The following is a 24639-nucleotide window of genomic DNA, read 5'->3' as shown; positions in this document are numbered from 1 at the left end:
GAGAGTCCCCAAAATGGGGGCAACTGCTTCTGCAAAGATCCTTTTTCAGATATCCACACTCAGCATGGGACACTGGGGCTAATCTGGCTGTATGATGCTAAATTTGGGTCCAGTAGCAAAACGCAGTACTCATCACATGGAATCCCTTGACACATGTAACACATGAAGTGTAACTTACTGCTTCTACTAACAAACATACTCTGACTTTCTCAACTATTTTACCTTCTCAACAAGAATTTCACCCCAAATTATAATGTGAAGATATCTTTCCTTTCAAAAGCTTCAAAATTGCCATAAATACCATAGAAGGTTATGGGTGGAACCACACGGGAAGCTGCCTTATCATGTCACATCATTAGTCGTGCTGCTCAGTATTTGTAAATCAGCAGCAGGAATACAAAATTTATATCAGAAATCTTTCCCAAGCTATCTAGAAATACCAAGAACATGGGATCTTTCTCAAGCAGGTCATGTGTTATGCTACTGAGCAACTAGCCCTGGGCAAAGAATATGCTGATCACAGTGAGGCAATGTGAACCAAATTCGCATGTTATTTTTAATAAAAGGCTAGCTGTATAACAGAAGATTTTTTTAAAAAATAGAAGAACCGGATCCAAATTGCAACCCTAACATAGGAAGAATAATTGGAAGTTAACTCTTTGCCCCCTGGTATGAATTCAGATTGGAACTCTTGTACGTATCTCTAATTAATTTGCCCAATGAGGAAAGGAGGCACATTAGCTTCAATCAAAAAATCCCCTCTCCTCCAAAAATTGCAGAAATTGGAAGAAAGGCTTCCCTTTCTCATGTCTTCTGATAGGAATCTATCAGAATTTAAGATCCCTGAAGTACTTTTTAAAATAAGGAGCCAGCATGGCATAGTGGTTTGAGTGCTGGACTATGACCCTGGAGACCAGGGTTCAAATTCTCCATCAGGCCGGGAAACACACTGGGCAACTTTGGTCAAGCCACAATATTTCAACCTAAGAGGAAAACTAAGGCAATACCCCCTGAACAAATTTTGCCAAGAAAACGTATGTTGGAAATGACTTGAAGGGACACAAAAAACAAAAAACAGTTTATTAAGCAGGGTCCTACAGATGTTACTCAAATCCAATTTCTGCTAGCTGAATTATTGGGCCAGTATTGATGGATTATGGGATCTGTAGTTCACCCACTCTAGGGATCAATTGTAGTTTCTCAAGTCGCTCCTAACATGAAAAAAAAAATCCCTGGAGTACTACAGGTTCCCTAGACTTGCTCCCTTTTGCTAGAAAAACTATTGGCTTAATAGTCATGTCATGCAATACATTAACATGAAACAGTCCTTTTTTCTAGGAGACACCAGGATGACCACACAATACCCAGTTCATAAAAGGAGCTGACCTTTTTTCCCCATCTAAAGTGAAGCAATCTAGGTCTGAATGGCGCCAGGAGTGGGATTTGCAGGTCTGTAGTCTGTGGATGCATTTCCAGGATGACTCCTGGTGGAGTTCTGTTGTGCAACAGTGCAGTTTTCTTTTAGAGGGTTTAAGCCATTTCAAAAAGGGATCTTCTGAAACTAAATTGGTCCCACCCAGCTCCCCACTCCCAATGTGATGTGATTCCACCAATATATGTGTAAACTCAAATATATAAATAAAATCTGCCTCTGCCACCTTTTTTCCCAAAGGAAACCAAACCAGTTAGCTGTCATGTCCATGAAACTTTTTCCCAATTTGATGAAACGGGCAGTTCTAACAATGGGTTTTTATAGCCTAAAGATGACCTGCTTATTCACACCTTACTTCAGTTTAAATAACCACCACCATAGCTTTTATCTCAGTTTGGAGAAATAATCTGTTTGTAGCACACATGCTTTCAGGAGTAGTTTTCTATCATCATGATTTGGGTACCTCTGACTAATTTAAAAGTTGTTCTGCCCTTCAAAAATTTGTTTACATACCACTTCTCTGACTGCAGAAATTGGCTGCTGTGAGATTAAGTAAACCATTCAGAGCATGAACACACTGTAAGTTAGCTGAGCCACTTTGAAATCAAATAAATAAATGCAATATTTTTGTATGAAAGTGCAAATCCAGAATTATGGAATCTTCAAATTGAATTGCAATAATTTGACAAAAGCATCCAAGAAACCCCTAATGTCAGTTCTTTAAATGTCAGTACATTCATTGCCATATTTTGAAGGCATCTGTCACCAAAAATCCCAATGCAGCCTTATGCATCCTTATTCTATTATACAACTCACTGTATCCAATGAAACTGACTTCAATCTATGTATGTATACACAGCCTTAGGACTTCTGTAAAGTGGATGTAAGGAGTCCAAAGGACAAAGAAATCCATTATCTCAGCCTCTCGCCTATCTAAAAGCCTTTCAGGGCACCTGTGTGAAATACAGAGGAAACTAGATTTTCTCCTGATTTATTCTTTCTATAAAAGGTTGTTCACTAAATAAGGGAGAAAATGATAATTCCTTCCATTGCAAGTAATGGAAAGGAATTCATTTAGATTTGATCACAGATCTGAATGTTCCTGAAAATAGGGTGGGGGCATGGTTCAGAGTTTTGGATGTAGCAAACTGAGGTGTCCTCCTGAAACAGATGTAGTTTGGTCTTCCTGTCTCTTTTCACTGAGGGGATGAAGGTCCTCTGTAATCTAAATCTGTATTTAGGGCCGGGCTCTGGCATAGCTGGTTAGTAGCCAGCTGCAATAAATCACTACTGCCTGAGAGGTCATGAGTTCGAAGCCAGCCTGGGTCCGATTGAGCACCCAACCATTAAATAACCTAGGTCGTTGTTGACCTAAGCAACCCGAAAGACAGTTGCATTAGTCGAGTAGGAAATTTAGATACTGCTTTATGTGGGGAGGCTAATTTAACTAATTTACGCCACCATGAAAATGTCCATCAGCGTGCGGAAGAATGAGGAAGTACTCCGTCAAGGATTCAGTGTCACAGTGGATGATGAAGCAGCAGCTCCCCCTGTGGCCGGAATCGAGCATACCTTCATGAAGCTGGAAGCTGGAAAATGTTAAATTGCCTCTGTCTCTGTGTCTATATGTTGTATATCTAATGGCATTGGATGTTTGCCATGTATATGTACATTGTGATCCGCCCTGAGTCCCCTTCCGGGTGAGAAGGGCGGAATATAAATTTGTTTCAAACTCCATCTTATGACTTCTGGTTTTGGGGGCTGCCAACTCATGATCAACAAGCACAATCCAAACAAACAGAATTATTATCAAGACTCCACATCATCCAACACTCTTAAAGACTGGAATCTCAGTTCACCCCTTAAGTACTGCAGGTCCTCTAGACTTGGCTCCCTTTTGCAAGGAAAAATATTGAGCAAATAACCATACAATGCAATGCAGTAAAATGAAATGGCAATTTTGTCTAGGAATGTCTAAGAATATTCAGGGAACCACAACAGAAGACTTCACTCCCTGTGAGAGGGGAAAGGAGCAGATCTCCCCATCCAAGTCCAGAGAACTTCAGAGAAGGAACTGCAATTGAATCATATGCCCCAGAATCGCATTCACATGATTATAAATTTATAGACTTAGCAAAGAAAATAAGTGAAATATGGAACCACATTCATCCTTAGGCATAAATTATCTGCAATTTAATAAACTCTTTGTTACTGTATAAATCAATGAAGTTTCTAAACTGAAACCACTAGCATAACAATATTCTACTAAATACATAAAAATTACTAAGAAAAAAGATAACAGCCTGAAGTTAAAATAACTGGAAGAAACAGCCGATGGCTAATGCCATATCCAAAGGAGACATGGCATTAGCTTGAGCAATTGTATGTTTCTATAAAGAAAACACTAGACAATACAATTTTTAAAAGCATCAAAAAAACAAATCCATGTCTTTGAAGTCTCTAGGGTGACAAAGCTTCACTTTGTTGCTTTCCAGTCAACAACATTGTGAAACAATTACTTCTTCCCAATAATTAATTGTAAATAATGTTATTAAAAGAGTCCTATTTGTTGTAGCAAAAACTTCAATGGTTAAGCCTGCATGATCAAATGCACAAAGTGTTAGCTGCAAAATACACTATGCATCAACTTGATGGCACACATGACAGAAGAAAGGTAATTTTTAAATAACGAGGCCATGTGGCACTGAACCAAAAGACATCAGTGTGTGTGCTGTTTCTCTACAAAACTCTAAAGCACAATGAATTAACAATACAAATAGTATTTTGCACAAACAGTAATAAAGCTAATAAAAATACCTTGAAAGTCTAACCTGCTCCTGACATAATAAAGTTACAATCTCTTTTCAAGGTTCAACTCAGCTCATTGTCCCTCACTTTTGCTGCCAGAGCAATAATACTGCCTACATCAGTTGGCAACTCTGAAATCTCCAGATTTGTTCGATTACAACCTCCATTACTGCCAATTATCCTGGTTTGGGTTTATAGTCCAAAATATCTACAGTGCACTAAATGGCTTGCTCCTGCCTACACAGGCAATCTAATATGATTTATTTCATCTCAATGCAATTCCACTTTATTAACCTGCTCAATAGAAAAGTAAAGAGTGTCATAGGCATATAATATATTGTACAGCCAGTCTTGTTTATGGACTCAGAAAATTACCATGTTCCTGGCAGATGTTTCTGAAAAGGGAAACCTTAACCTCTACTCACATCTTCTTTCTGCTTTCACAGCTCCATTCCTTTGTTCTGATTAGAAAGATGGTTGCTTATCAGGGAAGAACAATTATCCCTGTTCCCTTTAACAAGACTTATTAAAGATTCTAACACTGTTAGAAAAATTAAAAGACTCATGAAATATTTTAACACAGGTTTTCCACCAACTTTAATCTCTGATCCAAAACAGAAAAGTACCAGATATATTCTGGATAGACATGTAAAACTGACAGTTAATGTGAGAGCACGTGGTGTGTTTGTTCCAACAATAGCAGCATTTTTGGGACTACATGGGATCCCAGGGGTGGGAAAACTTCAAATGTAGAATTAGGACTCACAACACAAGGAAATATATTTGGTAGAAAATTGTTTCCCCCCTCTGTTAAGGTTTTCATCATCGGTTACAAAAAGGCTGCTGGCAAGGCCAAGCTTTTTATTGTGCTAAGGCTTATTTACATTGTGCTTGTTATGAAAACATTGCAGAAAGGACACTTACTTCTGGGCGAAGGCTATACAGAATTGTATTTATTATGATAGTATCAACTATTGCATTTGAAATCATGACTAGTTATACATATTTGATCACAACAAAGCTGCAGTATCATAATCTCTTGTCAATTAGGGGGGGATTACATTAAAGACACATAATTCTGGGCTTGAGCTATGGATATTTGTTTCTTTACCATCTTACTGATCAAAATGAATCCATTCCCTCTGTCACTGTATGTTAACTTTGCACATAGAATAAAACAGAACTAGGTTATCTGTTAAAGCAGTCTTGCTTTGACCATAGACCTGCTCCCATAAGGGAGGTGAGCAGCCAGAGTCAAAGTGGCATTGCTATGATAAAACTAAAGGCATGTCCAGGCTCTGGTTTAACTGCCATAGCAGCCATTTGATGGATGAGTACATTGCCTCTTTATTAACCCAGGCAGCCAATTGGTTACCCCACCACACAGTGTCTGCATCTTTTCTCATTTTCTCATTTGCTCTGGCTGCCACTCAATGTCAAATGCAAATAGCCAGTGCTGGGATGCAAAGTTCCTATAGGGCTTTCAGCAGGGGCTGTGAACGGATGGTCTGTGGTTTGCAGGCAGTCTCTGGGGTCCTGCTCCCCATTACTTTAAAAAAATAAAATAAAAGAGTGTTTTCCCTCCCAAATTCCTCCAAACATACCCAAAGGATCATGGGGGGATTCTTCCATGTTTTCAATATTTTTAACCTTTTTTTCTTAAAGGAAGTAAATTGGACTTTTACTAAAAAGGATCTAGAAGGCGTGGAAATATGATAAAATTGATCCCATGGCCATTTGGGTGTCAAAATTGTTTTCTAGCTAAAGGCAATAAGGAGCAGACCTTCAAGAACCCTTGACTGTTGCACTCATGATAAAGCAAACTATGGGTGACTGCATTAAACCTATGAAAAAGTTAGTCTTATTGTTTATTGTAGTTGATCTTCAGTGAAAAATATAAAATTCTGCTAACAATTTTAAATCTCATTCTTTGAGCTTCAAAAAAATGGCAACCTTGTATGATAAATCTTGATTAAATGTTACGTTGATGTTCTTTCCATTTCCACCACTAGGAACATTGGCCAGAATCCTATATCAGCTTAAATTTAACTAAGGAATTTTTCTTGTCCTGACCCTTCCAAATCAGATGGGAGCATCTATCTATCTATCTATCTATCTATCTATCTATCTATCTATCTATCTATCTATCTATCTAACATAATTCAGCTGTGCTCTGATGGTTGGAAGAATGGGCTTCCTTCTCCCCTTATAGCCTGGTGAACTATTATTCCATATTCAAAATAACTACTTAATCATGATTTTTATAGTATTGATTCAATTGGTAACTTCAACTCAAGAGAAGAGGTAAAGTTACAAAACAAGGCCAATTTTGTTCCCAGCAAACAACAGGATAATAATAATAATAATAAATTTATTACCCACCTCTTGAGGCAGAATACATCATTAAAACAAGAGATAAAACATGATTAAAAGACATACAACAAGATACACAGAGTTAAAATACAAGTTAAAGGTCACTAATGAAATGCAGATTCAAATTCACAATTTAAAATTGACCAGGTAGGCCTGCCGGAAGGGATAGGTCTTCAATTGTGTCTTAAATTCTGACAGCTGATCTAGCTGTCTAATCTCTTCCGGCAGGTTGTTCCGCAGTCTTGAGGCAGCTGATGAAAAGGTTCTCTGAGTGATGGCTGCCATTCGGGTTCTGGCTGGTTGGAGTAAGTGTCCCCCAGAGGACCTCAGTGTGTGGGGCGGATTGTACAAGAAAAGGAGATCTTGTAGGTTACCTGGACCCAAACCACATACCTCAAAGACATTGACACTGTGTAATGAGTATGTGTAGAAATATTCAAACATGTTTAAAACTAAAAAAAAGTCAGAGTTTTTCAACATGATGTGAAATTGAAAGATTTACTGCCTTTTGCTAAACCAGTCATTGACAAGCTGTATGGATGACTATTATGATTTACAGCAAGAGAAAATATTGTCTCCAAAGGAGCATAATATAGATCAGAAATGGGTGAAAGGTAGTAGTGGCCAAATTAGGAACCATCTCTTTCACACTTTTCATCCCTGTGTCTAATGCCTACTGTGAGAGAGTTTTCTGTTTAATAACAGAACTGTGAGCCAACTAACCAGCTGAATGATAGTGTTGTGAAGCTTACATGACCTATCCAGAGCTTTTCTACATCTGCCAAAAAAGAATATGGATCAACTAAAAAAAATAGCAAGCAACTAGTTCATAAATGTTAAAAGCAGAAAGCTGAGGATAAGCCAACACAGCACACTCTATTTCAAATATTTTAGGTAAGGTAAAGGTAAAGGTTTCCCCTGACGTTAAGTTCAGTCGTGACCGACTCTGGGGGTTGGTGCTCATCTCCATTTCTAAGCCGAAGAGCTGGCATTGTCCATAGACATCTCCAGGTCATGTGGCCGGCATGACTGCATGGAGCGCCGTTACCTTCCCACTGGAGCGGTACCTATTAATCTACTCACATTTTGCATGTTTTCGAACTGCTAGGTTGGCAGGAGTTGGGGCTAACCTGAGATCTTTTGGTCTGCAAGTTCAGCAGTTCAGTGCTTTAAAGCTGAAGGTATTATACTAGAGGTTAGAACAAACTTCTGAAAGTGACAGCATGGACTTGACTAATGGTTTTCTCTGGAGACACTCCCTAGGCTTTGCTGGAAAGATGAACACTCTTTGTTTTAAAGGATTTTCACCTTTCTTCTTGTTGTTGTTGAATGGCAATGAAATCAGATACAGAAATAAAACAGGTTACTATGGCCCTCAATATTCACAATTTTGTATCCACCTATTTTAGCATTTACAACTGAAAATATATTTTTAAAAGAATATAAAAAACAACTCTTGATCTTGCCATTTTATATAAGGCATACTATTTTACTATGGCATATCATATGATGTGATTTGAGCATCTATGGATTTGGTATCGATGGGAGGTTCAGGAACCAAACTCCAATGGATGCCAAGGGTCCATGATAGACTGAGAAAAGCAAACTATAATTTTAACCAGCAATAAAATTAACATATTATGCTTTGTGGTTTTGTAAGTCTGAGTTTGAACAATTAAATTCTGTTTAATTAAAGAAGAATTAAAGAGGGGAAATTGTTTCCATGAATTTGGCCAGGCAAAACAAAATGTAAAAATCTAATCTCAGTTGGAAAAAAATCTCTAGGAGTTTCCTCAGGCAGAGTTGGCAAACCTATTTTTACAAGGTGGTTTATGAGTCATATTATGTATGCCAATACCTGAAGACTATAAATACAAAGAATCACAATATTTGAGAAAAAGGGAAGCAAAGCTTTTGTTGTAAGCCACTCTGAGTCCCTTTGAGAGATGGGATGGGATATAACTAGGCATTACTTGTTGCTGTTACATATCAATCAGTCTGCAATACATTCTTCATTTAATGTATTGTTAAGTCTCAAAGCAAAAGGGAGATTGATAGGACAACTGCACTTGTTACAAACATCATATTGAAATTGTCAGTAGAATATGGAAGCTCCCTTACAGACCTGACTGTCCTAATGCCATATTATGTGGAGCCTGGTGTGTGTGTGTGTGTGTGTGTGTGTGTATAGCCAGTATAGTTTAGTGCAGTGGTTCTCCAAATGTTTTGGTCTTCAACTCCCAGAAATCCTAACAGCTGGTAAACTGGCTGGGATTTCTGCGAGTTGTAGACCAAAACACCCACAGGTTGAGAACCACTGATCTAGTGCAATGGTGTCCAAGTTGTGGCCCTCCAGGTGTTTTCGACTTCAGCTCCAAAAATTCCTGGCCATTGGATAAGCTGGCTAAGGTTTCTGGAAGTTAGAATCTGAAACATCTGGAGGTTCATAAATTTAACACTTCTTGTCTAGTGGTTTGATTATTAGACTAGGACCCAGCAGAACAGGGTTTAAATCCCTGCTTGGGCACTGACACTCTATTGACTGATCACACTCTCTCAGCTTTAGAAGAAGGTAATGGAAAATACCCTCTAAATGAATTTTGCTGAGAAAACCCTGTAAAAGGTTCACCTTAGGGTCACAATAAATCAGAAACAATGTGAAGGTGTACAACAGCAATGTATGTGTGGCAACAGTACATGTGACTATCAGCACTTCAAGGTCTTGTTCCAATCATTTCTGCTTAATGTCCTGTTTCTTCTTTTCAAGACCTCCAGTTCTCATCTCCATCTACCTCATACCTTTTATTGTCCAATTAGTCATTCATTCAGCTGTTTACAAAGCTGTTATAATTTCATTCACCAAAGGTTTCAAAAGGTTTCCCAATAAATTGAATCAAAGCAATTAAGGCAGATTCAAAACAAAAGCAAAATTAAGTGAGCAGCAAAATAACCTGATAATAACTGGAAAATAATTGTCTCAAACAGTGAAGTACCAATCTGCTAATAGCAACCTTTCAAGACAAATAAATAACACATCTGCACACTCTAGAATTTGTTTGCTGCTATAAAATTGAATTAAACACTACAGTACAGCTTAAACAATTCACATTTTTAAAAGTAGTTTCACAAACTGTACCAAAGTCCTTTGGGGATGATACCTGTAAAATCTGAGTAAGTGAAACTCTTCAGGTAATATATCTGAGCCAAAATAGATACATTTTCTCCAATCTTTTCCAACCACAAGTGTCCCCTTTGACTTGAAGCAACTGAGTGAGACTCCTTGTCTTCCCATGCTGGAAGGGCCAATGAACTCAGCTTGAATGCTGCCCAGGATGACTGGGATGATTGCCCAGTCGCTTCAGAAATATAGGGAAATGAACACAAACAAGTGCTTTAAGCTGCAAGTGTGAAAACTTTGACCCTCATTAGTGCAGTAGCGTGCAAGCAGAAGTGGAACATCTTCTGGGTTGACTGATCAAGAAGGAAAGCCAGGGAGTTCATTTTTAAAAATAGCATCATGAAATAAGGGTAAATAATGGATTCATTCCAACCATTCTAAAGAGGCAAAATCATAATGGATTCATTCAGGTCTTTCTAAACTGGGTTACTTCAAATCTAAAGCTGGTTTACTTTCAAGAATCTTCTTTTGCTCAACTGCCTGTTCGTACAAATGCCTGTGAAAATCAATGCTTGGGTAAGTCACAATAATAATAAAAAATCTTTCACTCTCAAAAAGAAGGTGCTGTCTCTATTCATGAATTTTATTTAGTAAGACTGTACAAATTTTTTTTATCATTTTCCTGCAGATTTGAAGTGTTATCACTTGGGACAAGAGGTAAAATGACTGTTTCCTCCCCTTTCTCCTGCCTCTTCACCACTGCTTTGTTTTACCTCTATACACTTCCAGTCAACCAAGGATCACATTGTAGTACCACAACATCACAGAATTAGTCAATCTAATGACTTATTTCACCTCTGGGTGCTGAAATGCTTATATTCCTGATACTTTCCATAGGTTCTCCTGCTCCTCCACAGGAGTGCCATATCAGTCCTGTTGTGTTTGCTGAACCAGCCAGCCAAGTCATAGCTGAGCAAGGATCCCTGTTTCCATTACAAATCTAAATTCGGTTCAACCAAACATTAAAACTCAACCACATGGTAGCCAGTGCCACAGCAATCTGAATGACAATGAATGAAGGTGATAGATGGACAGAAACTGATCAGAGAGAACAAGATATCAGAAGTCCTGAAGAATCCCTCAAATCATGTGAGGTCAAATTTCAAAATGTAACTATTCAGACCTGCTCTTGAAACTTCCTACTTAACCCAGAAAGTAAATAATTAACTGATTAATAGAATCAACAGCAAAAAAAAGTTCAGTGAGATACCTATATCTCCAATCTCAGGTTACAGGAGCTTAATCTTTCAGTTTGTGCTTACTCTGAAGAGTCAGTCTCAGTCTAGCCGTGGGAGACTCTCCATCAGTAACCAAGTTGTGGAGGAATCTCCTGCTGAGATGCCACAGAGACCAAAAGTGTTTGCAGGGCAGCATTTGGCTCATCTGAGCATTACAGGAGCCAAATCCATTGAGACAGACTTATTCTAATATCAATTATATTTGGTGAGGTGAGGTATGGGCTTATGGAGAAGGCAGCTCATAATCACAGCTCTCTTCTAGCCATGGAATTAATATTAAGATTCAATGCTTTGTTTTGCTATTAGGAATTTGTAAGTTTTTGCTTTCTATAGTAAACAACCATAAACAAGATGCAGCATACAACAGCATGCTGTTGAACATTTATCTCTAAAACTTTCCCATCTGGAAAGATTTCTGAAACCCAATTGTCATTCAGGCCATCTGCCTAGGATGTTATAACATCTCCAATGTAATACCACCAAATCCCATGCCTTCCCAATAGCTCACGAATACAGCTGTTGCTGCATCTTTAGCCCAAAACACTTTTGTGCAAGCCCTGGAATTTCTTATGCTACTAATGATAAATCAGCATTTTTATCTCTTTAACTTTTTAATATTGAGTATTCCTTATTCAAAATGCATGGGACTAGAAGTATTTTGGATTAAAAAATTTTTTTTGCAATATTTAGGAAGAAATGTATGTTTCATTTATACACACCTAAAAGTAATTGTATATACAATGATTTAAATAATTATCTGGATGAAACAATGTATGTATGCATTTTAACATCAAAAAGCAAAGGTATCACTTTCCCAGCAACCCATGTGGACAATTTTAAGATTTTAAAGCATTTCAGATTTTGGATTTCTGAATAAGGGATGCTGAACCTATACAAACTGCTGAGTTCTTTTGTTGTTAAAACTGCACATCTACTTTACAGGTGTATTTTTTTAAAACTATTCCAATACCATCTTGAAAGGCCATGGTGTATGGATGTAGAGAAAACAGAGTGGAAGAGATCACTTGACTAGAGGGATGTGCAGGTGTCGAGTGGACACGGCTATTCCTCTTCCCTTCACACACTCACATTCTCTTACAAACACACACACATCTCTGCAAGCAGCACTAACAAGTTTTAGTGTTCTGGTCTGGGCATGATGATACTTCACTTCTAGCTGCCATTTTGGCTGATTTTAAGCAGATGTTTTTTTTAAGGGCTACTTGTGTCAGGGAAGCAAACATATATAACCTGTTTTTAATGGATTTGGTCAGTTTGCACCTGCAGGTCAGCAGGAATTTTTGAAAATAAACATTAATAAGGGTGGTTGCCTTTTGTGGCCACCAAGATAATTTCACAGACCACTAAAGTGGGTCTCAGTGGCCCCAAGCAACTTTGCCCATCCTTGCTCTTCAAGGATGGCGTGCAGATGAAGCAAATTACCCAATTAGGATTGTTATCAGATCCAGAAGGAAATGACATGTACTTTGGTTACAGGGATCAAGAAGACAAACCACAGCAACTAACTGGAATATAGTGAGGAAATTCTGCCTTGAAGCCTTGAAGCATCTCTGTACAAGTTGGCTAGAACTCGTCCTAATAAAGTTATTTTACATGATGTATGCCTATTTGTATACAGAAAAATATCACTTCATTGTCAAAATACACACAAATCAAGAATTGTGGCCTTTTCTTCTTTCTCTCAGAAAATCTATTCACATACATGCTATCCTTTTTTAATATTTGCCAATGAATTTGAAAATACAAAAAAGGAATCCAACTATACCAAGGGGAAAATGACAAGTGCAGATTGTGCAGAAGAAGAAAGTACAGAGGACAATACAGCTTAAGATGCAACAATGACTGTATACGGGTTGTGCTAAGAACAAAATAGCATCTCTACATTATGGAGTGATGCACTGTCATTATTTAACTCTATACAAAGGCTTGTAAAAACATGAGGGTTTTCATAGCATAGTAAGAAAACGTGAAATGGGAGCCATGTTGTCATGGTGATTTTTCCAATCATTATGCACTTCAGTTTTTTAAAAACCAACCAGGTTTTTATTCCCAAACACAGGTCGACCATACACTCTTCCAAATTTATGTACCAACCCCCACTACCACCTTTCAACTGATAAAAATGGTATAAACCATCATTCATAAATTCAATTTAAGCCAATGCATGCATTCATTCAAACAAAGATACAGAATTGTATCAAAAGTTACTGGCACATCAGTTTGTTCTGTGGAAAAGCTGCACCTTAACAAGCAAATATATTTAACATATAAGAAAACATAATTTATAATGCTCTGTAATTTGTACAGCTGATAAAAATATAACCGTAAACTAGACAGCTGTTTAGAATAAACCCTCTGTACCTATGTGAGCTTTGAAAAAAATAGTAATAGTAAAGTCAACCCAGGTCATTAGAGCAATAAAACAGCAGAGATGCTCAGCATCAAATGCCTTGCATCCATATAATCAGAGATACACACTGATTGAACCTTTTTTCAAATGTTAAACAAAACATTCATGAGACAAAAGGACGTGATATTTATCAAGACACCATTTTCTAACTGATCTCTGGATATACATTAAAGAAATGTACAAGGGGAAAAATAGGGAGAGATAAATTTGCCATAGATCGCAGCACAAGAGCTTACCCGCAATTCACCAGCAAAGCTCAGCCAGCCATCTGCCCATTTTTCCCTTGAAGTGGATTCAGCGAATTGCCCTGTTGACTTCATGGAACAATCATTCTGATAAAACCCTATCCGCAAAGTTAATCAATTGATCAATTAATGAAGATTGCTTTTCCTTCGCAAGCAGTGTGCTGACAGGAGGTCATGTGAAGGTTGCCTACAAGCTCCTTTGTGAGGGTCTATTTTTTTAATATAAAAAAACAAAAAGGAGAAAAAGCCAACTGCCCACCCAGAAATTGCTGGTTATTTTGATATTCATTCAGAAGCAGCAGAAATACATCAAGCCCTTCACAATGCCAGCTTGCATGATGAAAGAGCAAAAGTAGTTTTCAGGCTGCAGAATGCCTTAAAAGGGTTACCATGGAAATAAATGTGGAAAAGGGGAGGGGGCTCCTTCGATGACAAATGCTGCTTCTGAACAGAGACAGGCTTTGAAGGGTGGCTGAATGGGAGAGAGGGGAAGGAAATGTGCTTTACTATTACTACTAGGATCAGGCCTTCCTTTGCTTTCCATGTCAGTTGTTTTGCTATGAAGATAAACCCGAGTTATTCTGAATGCCGATAAGGATCTTCATGGATGCATATATGGAAGGTCTTTAAAGCAGCTCTTGCCACTATGATCTCTTGCCATCAAGAACTGGGACACCTGAAAAAGTGTTTTATTTGCATTTCCACAGAGAGTTCTTTGTGCCAGTTATCACACATTTAAAATAGCAGAGGAGACTAACATGTTGCACTTATATCAAGAGCTCTAAAGAAGAACTGTAAATGCTGTTTGTAATAATTGCAAATGCACACTTGAGATTTTCTTTACCAAAAAAGAAATTGGTAAAAATCAAGCAATTAGTGGACCACTTAAATAATTTTTAAAGGAAAAATGCAGATTTGTGCATAAATAACATGTCTCACCCCCACATTTGGCTTCTAATACCATTCGGAACAGTCAACTTCATTAGGCAAGGCTGCAACTAAGCAGTACTCAGGTTTCCATTAAAAGCCAGCTGAAACCATTCATTTCAGATTAAAAACTTTGCATTCACCATCTCCCCAATCCTTTGGAAACAAACAAATCAGTTCTTGTGCTTTGCAGGCACTGGCTAAATGCTTGTGAGTGTGTGGACGGAGAATGTAATACACAGACAGTCCTGAGTTTCAGAATAAATTTAAATATATATGTTGCTATTATCTACGAAAACACATTTATGTTTATTTTAAATTATGCAGATGTCCTGACAGTAAGTATCTGCCGTATGTGAGGTATTTGATCTCACCTCAAGAAGATGTAAAATTTCCAGAAGCACATTGTTTTTTTCCCCCAGCTTCTGCCAACTTAGCCGTTCGAAAACATGCCAATGTCAGTAGATCAATAGGTATTGCTTAAGCGGGAAGGTAATGGCGCTCCATGCAGTCATGCTGGCCACATGACCTTGGAGGTGTCTCTGGACAATGCCAGCTCTTAGACTTAGAAATGGAGATGAGCGCCAATCTCCAGAGTCAGACACTACTAGAGTTAATGTCAGGGGGGAAACTTTACTTACCTACTACTCTCAGGTTGTGCAGGCCTGATGTAAGTCCTTAGAACTTTAAAACAAAATAAGAATTGCCTTATATCAAGTTAGGCCACCTTAATATTGATCTATTTTGTGTATTTGCTTTACTGCTTCTATTTCATCTTTTTCAAAAATGAATTCAAAGTCAAGCTGACTTTGAGATTGAATCATTGTGCAATACATTAATATATACACCACAACTCCTAAAATAAGAAACATCATGACAAGCTTTACTTAGCCACTCCAAGGAATAGCTCAAATATTACCTCCCTCAAATAAGAACTACTATGGAAGAACTGCAAGTTGAAGAGGAAGTATCTAAAGATCTTATTGCAGACTTCATCAAATCCATGCAAGTCAGTGTCTGCAGAGAAATAAGATACTGCCATGGGCCAATGACTGCGTTTGAACTAATGCAATTTCCATGAAGAATACCTGCACAGAGAAGAGATTTTCTAGCGTTTATCAAAATGCAAAGTAACCCCAAACATCCCAGCATATTACTTCTTCCAAAGACAAGGCAAAAGAGCAGAGCATTTTACCTTACAAATGTAAATTCAAATTAGGTGGAGCAGATGTATCTCACTAGCCTGACCTACACAATCCTAAGTGGCAATCTTTCCCCATATCCTTTGACAAAGTTTAAATAAGCTTGTCATATCAATAACATCCTATGGGACTGAACTGGATTGATTATGTCACTAAAAGGGTATAGGAATATCAGTGCCATTACTGCTTAAAGCTGTGACACTACAGCACACAGGGGGAGACATTATGGCTAGGAATAGATGGCAGCTTTTCAGAGAGGAAGGGATGGCATTACAGAGCTGTCTTTCCCCCCTACCCCCCAGCAAAACCCCCCACAGATGTTGGGATTTAAGGCCCTATTGTTTATTGTTCTTGGTCAGACCAATATTTCAGGTTCTGTAGCCTGTTTAAACAATACCTAGAAAGAGCTGGCTTTAACCTTCAGCCCCACCATTATAGCATGGCTGTCTGATGATGAGTCAGGCTCTTTTATTTTCCACACCGCCCTGAAAATACCTTGAGGTTTTTCTGTAAGGGGCTGAAATATTGCTTTAAAAGAAGCAAAATATTGATCAGACATCCAGTCTTTGAAAAGAAAATAACCACTTCACTCCCCCTCTTAGCCCTGTTCCACCACTACAGTTTCTAAAGGTTTACTAAGGAAAGAACTATCAAGCTCTGTTCCCACCCATTGGAATTAGAGGTCATTCTTTCTACGTAGTTGTGATGACTCATGGGCCTTGTAGTCCTGCTCATGACATTGTAATGCCTGATGAAGAAGAAAACTTGGGTTTTTTACCTTCCCAGTTAGAACTGGAATCTTCTCAGCCAGATCTTTCCCAGGCAGATCTGGGAACCTTGCACCTGCAAGAAAGTTGTGTCCCAGAAGTATGTCAAACAAACCCTGAGCCTACATCTCCCGTGTTCTCTCGCCATGAGTTTTGTAAACAACAGAGGGGTTTGGAAGCAGCTTCGCGCAGGAGTGCGAGGATAGCAGCTAAGAATGTACCCAATTAAGTCTGCTTTTCGTGAGAATCTTTAAGGAGTCAGACATCTGGTCTCAGAATTTAGCTTTCGTTTCTGGTTCCCAGAGAACTGCTTCGGCGGGAAAGTTAGACTCTATATAGGTGTTTTACCCGCGTAGTAACTTCGCGGAGTCAATTCGTCAGCCTCCGGAGCGAGTTGTGTCTGGACAGCGCGCTCCGATTCAAGCCTCGTTCCTGCTCAAGCCTTGCCTTGTTTCCAGCCTCCGCTCCTGTTTCCCAGCCTTTGTTTACCTACGGATCTTGCCTTGTTTCCCAGGACTAACCCTTGCCTTGTTTCACGGATTTTACCAAGTTATTCCACGGACCTTGTTCTTGTTCCTCGTTACCTTGTTCCACGTTTCAAGCCTTGTTTCAAGTATCAAGTTATTTCCTAGCCTTGCTCAAGTTCATGGACTAAAGGACCTTGTCATCTCCCCTCACTTTGCCTGGCAAAGTGAGTGTTTCGGTTATTGGATTACAACTTTGGACCTTAATATTTCATATTGGACATTGTTTCTTTGGACTAATTTTGACCTTTCCTGAAAGGTCTGCTTCTGGACAAACTTTTACATTTGCTTTTACTAACTTTATATATTTCCTTAATAAAGATATTAGATAGAATCTGGCCTCTGCGTATGGTTATTGGTGCTCTGTAGCCTGGGTCGTGACAGTTTGACTCCGCCACCCTAAGCACCAATTAACCTCGGCCAGAATGTCTACCGGAACCGTACCTGGGCCGAGCGGCCAGCCGATTACCTACACCATCGACAAGGATGAGGTGGACCGAATCCGTGATAAGCTCAATGCACAGGATGGGGAAATAAAGGGTTTGAAGGAACGCGGAATCCGTCTTCCGGCCATGGCGTTGCCAACCAAGTTTACTGGAGAAGCTTCTAAGGTTCATGTTTTCCGTCGCCAATGCCAAGCTTATCTAGAGGCCCGTGATGCCGAGTTTCCCCAGGAAGACATCAAGGTGGCGTGGATTTACAGTCTCCTAGACGGGCCAGCGGCTAACTGGGCGACGGCTCTGTTCGACCAAGCCTCCCCACATCTAAGGTCAGCGCAACATTTCTTGGACCACCTTAAGGCGACCTGGGGAATCGAGGACAATTTGGAGGCCGCCGGGCACAAACTCCGCCGCCTCTTCCAAGGAGACAGACCCATGTCTCAGTACATAGCCGAGTTCCGAGTGCTGGCCCACAACACCGGCTGGAACGATGTTGCCCTCAGAGGACAATTTCGGGAGGGTCTCAACATTGAAATGCTGGAGGAAATCTCCAAGGTGGATCCTCCCCAAACGCTGGAAGCACTCATCGATCAATGTTTACGGGCTGAAGTCATGATTGCCAACAGAAAACAGTGGGTCCGAGGCCAGAGCGGTAGAGCTGGGGCAAAACCCTCCGCTCCCGCCAGCGTTCAGCCGCGTCCAGTGTGGAGACCCCCACCACCATCCCCATACCCCAGAGGGAGCGAGGAGGTGCCGATGCAGTTGGGCAATGTGCGTCCCAGATTAGATGCCGCCGAGAAGGCCCGCCGCCAACGCCTAAATCTCTGCTGGTATTGCGGGAATGGGGGCCACTTCGCCAGAGAGTGCCCAGCCAAAGGGAAGCCCGCCGCCCGTCTTGCGGCGGCGTCCTCCACGGAGACGAAGGCGTCTGAGGCGGCTGGCACACAGCCGGCGGGGGAAGCCAACGACCGGGCGTAGAGAGGCTCGCCAACCCGGTCAAGAAACCCGTTCAAGAGCCGCCAACCGGGGTCCTGTTCCTTCTAGTGGTCACCTTATGGTCAGCAAAAAGGGGACCCGTCATGATCCACGCCATGATAGACTCAGGAGCTACCAACAATTTCATTGATAGAGAGTATGCCGACTCTCTGGGATTACAATATCATGACTTCAAGAATGCCCGTGTGGTGCAAGCCATTGATGGTCGCCCTCTCAAGACGGGCCCCGTAAGCCAGTGGTCGGAACCCACCAGGATGTGGATAAGGGAACATATGGAAGAGATTTCCTTCTTTGTTACTGAGGTTCCCCATTTCCCTGTGATTTTGGGGATTCCATGGCTGACACTTCACGACCCAAGCATCTCCTGGTCCAACAGAGAACTGCAGTTTGCTTCAAAGTACTGCCAAAATCATTGCCTCGTAGCCAAGGTCTGCCATGCCACAGACACCGAGCCCATTATCACCTTGCCAAAGAAGTACTCCGAGTATTGGGATGTATTCAATGAAAAAGAAGCCGAAAGGTTACCCCCACATAGACCTTATGACTGTGCCATTGACTTGGTGGAGGGGGCCCCGATCCCGCGAGGGCATCTCTACTCCCTGACTGAACCAGAGCAAGAAGCTCTCAGGGAATTCATAGAGACAAACCTTCGCAAGGGATTCATCAGACCCTCTCAATCCCCAGCCGCCTCCCCAGTGATGTTTGTGAAGAAGAAGTCAGGGGAATTACGCTTGGTGGTGGACTACAGAGCATTGAATAATATCACCAAGCGGAACAGCTACCCCCTGCCCTTAATCTCGGATCTACTAGACCGACTTCGAGGAGCCAAGGTTTACACCAAGCTGGATCTTCGGGGAGCTTACAACTTAGTTCGCATCAGAGAAGGGGACGAGTGGAAGACCGCCTTCCAGACTAAATTCGGATTATTCGAGTCCCGAGTTATGAATTATGGATTATGCGGAGCTCCCGCAACGTTCCAGCATTTTGTCAATGACATTTTCCAGGACTATCTAGATAGGTTCTTGATAATCTACCTGGACGATTTTTTGGTGTTTTCTAGATCACAATCAGAACATGAGAACCACGTCAAAATGGTGTTACAACGATTGCGGGATCATGGACTTTATGCCAAGCTGGAAAAATGCGCTTTTGATCTACAAGAGGTAGATTTCCTTGGATACCGTATCTCGCCTCTAGGGCTCTCCATGGATCCAGCCAAGGTTTCCGCAGTATTGGAATGGCGGGCGCCAACTAACAAGAAGGAGGTGCAGCGATTCTTGGGGTTCGCGAACTACTACCGCAAGTTCATTCCAGATTTTGCCCGCTGGTCTGACCCAATCACTAGCTGCATCCGTGGAAAACGGCCCTTCCGCTGGACTGATCAAGCAGAGAAAGGGTTCCAGCAACTAAAGAAATTATTCACATCCCAGCCAATCCTTCAGCATCCAGATCCTGAAACCCTTTTTGTGGTGCAAGCGGACGCCTCTGATGTGGCAATTGGGGCTGTGCTCCTACAACCGGTGGGAGATCACCTTCATCCTTGTGCTTATTATTCTCGTCAACTAACCGCACCAGAGAGGAACTATACCATTTGGGAAAAAGAACTATTAGCCATAAAGGCAGCTTTTGAAACTTGGAGACATTGGCTAGAAGGGGCCAAATTTCCCATTGAAGTCCACACTGATCATCGGAATCTAGAACATCTAAGAACTGCCCGCAAGCTAAATCAAAGGCAGCAACGTTGGGCTTTATTCTTTGAACGTTTCAACTTCCAGATTCATTATGTGACCCCAGCCCAAACCAAGCAAGCAGACGCCCTGTCACGTAAACCGGAATACGCTGCAGGACGCAAGGAGACCTTTGAATCCCAACTACTACAACCCGAGAACTTTGCCACGCTCACAGTGGGGAACACCAAATCCACTCCCATTGATTCAACTCCCCCTAATCCAGGGCCCATCTGTGCTCAAGAAATCAGGGCTAGTCAGCAAGCAGATGCCTGGGCGCAGGACCAACTTCGTCAAGGTCTGCACTTTCCCTTTTCGCTTAAAGATGGACTGCTTTGCTATAGAAATCATGTTTATATTCCACCCGGACCGGGCAGGGAAAAAGTACTTCGTCTGTGTCATGACTGCAAACCAGCAGGGCATTTCGGACTATTTAAAACCATGCATTTGATCCTAAGAGATTTCTGGTGGCCCAAGATCCGCAAGGATGTGGAAAAATATGTTAACACCTGCCCAGTATGCCAGCGCTCCAAGATAAGAAGGGAGAAGCCCTCAGGGCTTCTACACCCTCTTCCTAACCCATCTCGCCCATGGGAAATAATTTCTGCGGATTTTATCACTGACTTACCACCTTCCTGTGGATTCACCACGATCCTAGTGGTGGTGGACCTTTTCACCAAGTTAGCCCATTTCATTCCCTGTGAAGGTCTTCCCACGGCCCAAGAGACTGCAGATTTATTCCTCCAACATGTTTTCAGACTACATGGATTGCCCAAGAGTTTGGTCACAGACCGTGGATCCCAATTCACCTCTCGTTTCTGGAAGGCACTACAAAAACTATTGGGCATAGACTCTCGTTTATCTTCAGCTCATCACCCCCAAACGGATGGGCAAACGGAGCGCACCAATGCCACTTTGGAACAGTACCTTCGCTGTTATGTAAACTACCAACAGGACAATTGGGCTTCTCTGTTACCACTGTCGGAATTTGCCTACAACAATGGAGTCCAGGCTTCTACAAAAGAAACGCCGTTCTTTGCAAACTACGGCTTCCATCCACGTTTCTTTCCCCCTGTCATTGAAACTTCAGAAGTTCCCGCAGCAGAAGATTGGCTGCAGGAACTCACAGCGGTGCAACAACTTTTGCTCCAGCAACTGGAACAAGCCAAGGAGGACTATAAACGTCACGCGGACAAACATCGCCAGCCGGGCCCCGAAATCAAGGTAGGAGATCGGGTTTTTCTGTCCACTCGCTTTTTGCCCTCCCACCGCCCTTGCCGGAAGTTAGATGCCCGTTTCATTGGCCCCTATCCAGTGGTGGCGCAATTAAACCCCGTGACTTTCAAACTCCAACTTCCACGTTCAATGCGCATTCACCCAGTGTTTCACCGCTCCCTGCTCCTTCTGGCGGATGGTGTGCGGCCAGATGTAGACCGGCCGGCCCCCGTCCCTATTTTGGTGGATGGGGAGGACGAATTCGAGGTTCAGGACATTTTAGATTCTCGCTTTCACCGCCGCCGCCTGCAATATCTCATTGACTGGGTGGGTTTTGGCCCTGAGGAACGCTCTTGGGAAGACGCCTCCACAGTCCATGCTCCTGATCTAACCCGTCGCTTTCATCAAACCTATCCCGCCAAGCCACGACCTCGCGCCTCGGGGAGAGAGTCCCAGTTTGGGAGGGGCCTTGAGGAGGGGGATAGTGTGATGACTCATGGGCCTTGTAGTCCTGCTCATGACATTGTAATGCCTGATGAAGAAGAAAACTTGGGTTTTTTACCTTCCCAGTTAGAACTGGAATCTTCTCAGCCAGATCTTTCCCAGGCAGATCTGGGAACCTTGCACCTGCAAGAAAGTTGTGTCCCAGAAGTATGTCAAACAAACCCTGAGCCTACATCTCCCGTGTTCTCTCGCCATGAGTTTTGTAAACAACAGAGGGGTTTGGAAGCAGCTTCGCGCAGGAGTGCGAGGATAGCAGCTAAGAATGTACCCAATTAAGTCTGCTTTTCGTGAGAATCTTTAAGGAGTCAGACATCTGGTCTCAGAATTTAGCTTTCGTTTCTGGTTCCCAGAGAACTGCTTCGGCGGGAAAGTTAGACTCTATATAGGTGTTTTACCCGCGTAGTAACTTCGCGGAGTCAATTCGTCAGCCTCCGGAGCGAGTTGTGTCTGGACAGCGCGCTCCGATTCAAGCCTCGTTCCTGCTCAAGCCTTGCCTTGTTTCCAGCCTCCGCTCCTGTTTCCCAGCCTTTGTTTACCTACGGATCTTGCCTTGTTTCCCAGGACTAACCCTTGCCTTGTTTCACGGATTTTACCAAGTTATTCCACGGACCTTGTTCTTGTTCCTCGTTACCTTGTTCCACGTTTCAAGCCTTGTTTCAAGTATCAAGTTATTTCCTAGCCTTGCTCAAGTTCATGGACTAAAGGACCTTGTCATCTCCCCTCACTTTGCCTGGCAAAGTGAGTGTTTCGGTTATTGGATTACAACTTTGGACCTTAATATTTCATATTGGACATTGTTTCTTTGGACTAATTTTGACCTTTCCTGAAAGGTCTGCTTCTGGACAAACTTTTACATTTGCTTTTACTAACTTTATATATTTCCTTAATAAAGATATTAGATAGAATCTGGCCTCTGCGTATGGTTATTGGTGCTCTGTAGCCTGGGTCGTGACAGTAGTTTCCCCATCTGTCCCTGCTTCTTCTTGATCTCCTCTTCCCTTCTTCAATGAGGACCTTATCAGACTCAGGGAGAGAAGCGTCTTCTCCCCACTTCTCTCCACAGCCAGAGAGAAGTGGCTCAATTTCTCTGGGCTCCGTTTCTCTCCACTGCCACAACGGAGACCACAGAGTCCCACCAGAAGTAGCCATGCATCTCTGTTCCAGCAACAGAGAGAAGCAGAGAGGAGATGCTCCTCTTCCAGTGTCTCATCTTAGAGGAAAGCAATGACACATCTCCATAGAATAAATGTTGCCCCTTTCCATTCCAAAAAAACTTGGATAGAATCATCGTAAGTGTACACAATGAACCATTTGTATGAGTCACAGAGACCATGAAGACTTTTTTCTCCATTATTGCAATAGCAAGCATTCATATAAAATAACAAAGGGTACAATATATTCATAGTCAACTATTTCATCCATGTAATAAAATACAATAAAATAAAAAATGAAAAAGGGGGGATGCTTTTATTGACCAAGTAAAATGCACAACATATACCATTTCATATCAAGCTTTCATATCATCATTGACTTCTTGATCAGTCAGAAATGTTAAAAATCATATAGGGGAAGAAAATTGATGTTAGAATCAAAGGCCTACATTTTGTCTCAAATGATACTTCTGTTGTCTTTTAAGATGTTCTAGAATAGTGGCTGCAAAACTCTGGTCCTCCAAGCATTTTGGACTTCAACTCCCAGAAGCCCCAGCCAGCCTGGTCAATAGTCAGGAGTTGTGAGAGATAAAGTCTAAAACATTTGGAAGATCAAAGTTTAGGAATCACTGCTCTAATGGCATATCAAGGCAGGCAGAGACCGCTTCCCTTCTTGGTCACAAGGATATCAGGGATAAATGGCACTAAAAGATAAGTAAAAAAAACTCAGCCCCATTAGCAACAGAAAATTAAGTGAAATATTTTAAATATTTGTTTCTACACATCTATGCCAGCCAGGGCTGGCCCTAGGTAATTTTCAAGTGTAAGCAAACAGAATTTTGGCATCCCCCCCCCCAAAAAAAACCAGTCACTCAAAATTAAAAGCGTTGGATAAGCGAAAATGTGGGATAATAAGGAGGGGTTAAGGAAAAGCCTATTAAACATCAAATTACATTATGATTTTACAAATTAAGCACCAAAACATCATGTTTTACAACAAATCAACAGAAAAAACAGTTCAATACATGGTAATGTTATGTAGGAATTACTATATTTGCGAATTTAGCACCAAACATTGAACTGGGATATAGGGCAGTGTGGACTCAGATAACCCAGTTCAAAGCTGATATTGTGGGTTATTCTGCTTTGATATTCTGGGTTATATGGCTGTGTGGAAGAGCAATGAGGGTGCTTCCACACAGCCATATAACCCAGAATATCAAGGCAGATAATCCACAATAGTTGCTTTGAACTGGATTATATAGAAGTGTGGACTCACATAACCCAGATCATGGCAGATATTGTGGGTTATTCTGCTTTGATATTCTGGGTTATATGGCTGTGTGGAAGAGCACTGAGGGTCCTTAGGAATCCACAGGAATTAAAAGGCCACCGAAAGGGAATCTGGCCCCTGGTATTAAAAAAAAAACCTCTAAAATCAGGACAGTAAATAAAGAACAACACTCTGAAAACAGGGGAAA

General features: G+C 41.3%; 2 protein-coding genes across 7 annotated transcripts in view; one reads left to right on the top strand and one right to left on the bottom strand.

The window, feature by feature from the left end:
* The window catches only part of LOC134296055 (uncharacterized), a 435533-nt gene that overhangs the window by 237442 nt on the left and 173452 nt on the right, over positions 1 to 24639 (top strand). The gene's annotated exons all lie outside the window — the stretch shown is intronic.
* fgd3 (FYVE, RhoGEF and PH domain containing 3) overlaps positions 1 to 24639 on the bottom strand; it is a 121140-nt gene that overhangs the window by 52577 nt on the left and 43924 nt on the right. Inside the window, exon 1 of one of the 6 annotated variants that reach the window (XM_062969932.1) lies at positions 13697 to 14070. The exons of the other annotated variants lie outside the window; for them this stretch is intronic. The gene's annotated coding sequence lies outside the window, so the exon portion shown is untranslated. Of the gene's footprint in view, positions 1 to 13696; positions 14071 to 24639 lie in introns of those variants that run through there. 6 annotated transcript variants of the gene reach the window in all.

Source organism: Anolis carolinensis, chromosome 2 (assembly GCF_035594765.1).
Source record: "Anolis carolinensis isolate JA03-04 chromosome 2, rAnoCar3.1.pri, whole genome shotgun sequence".
NCBI classification, from domain to species: domain Eukaryota; kingdom Metazoa; phylum Chordata; class Lepidosauria; order Squamata; family Dactyloidae; genus Anolis; species Anolis carolinensis.
This window is presented reverse-complemented; position numbering and strand designations above follow the sequence as displayed.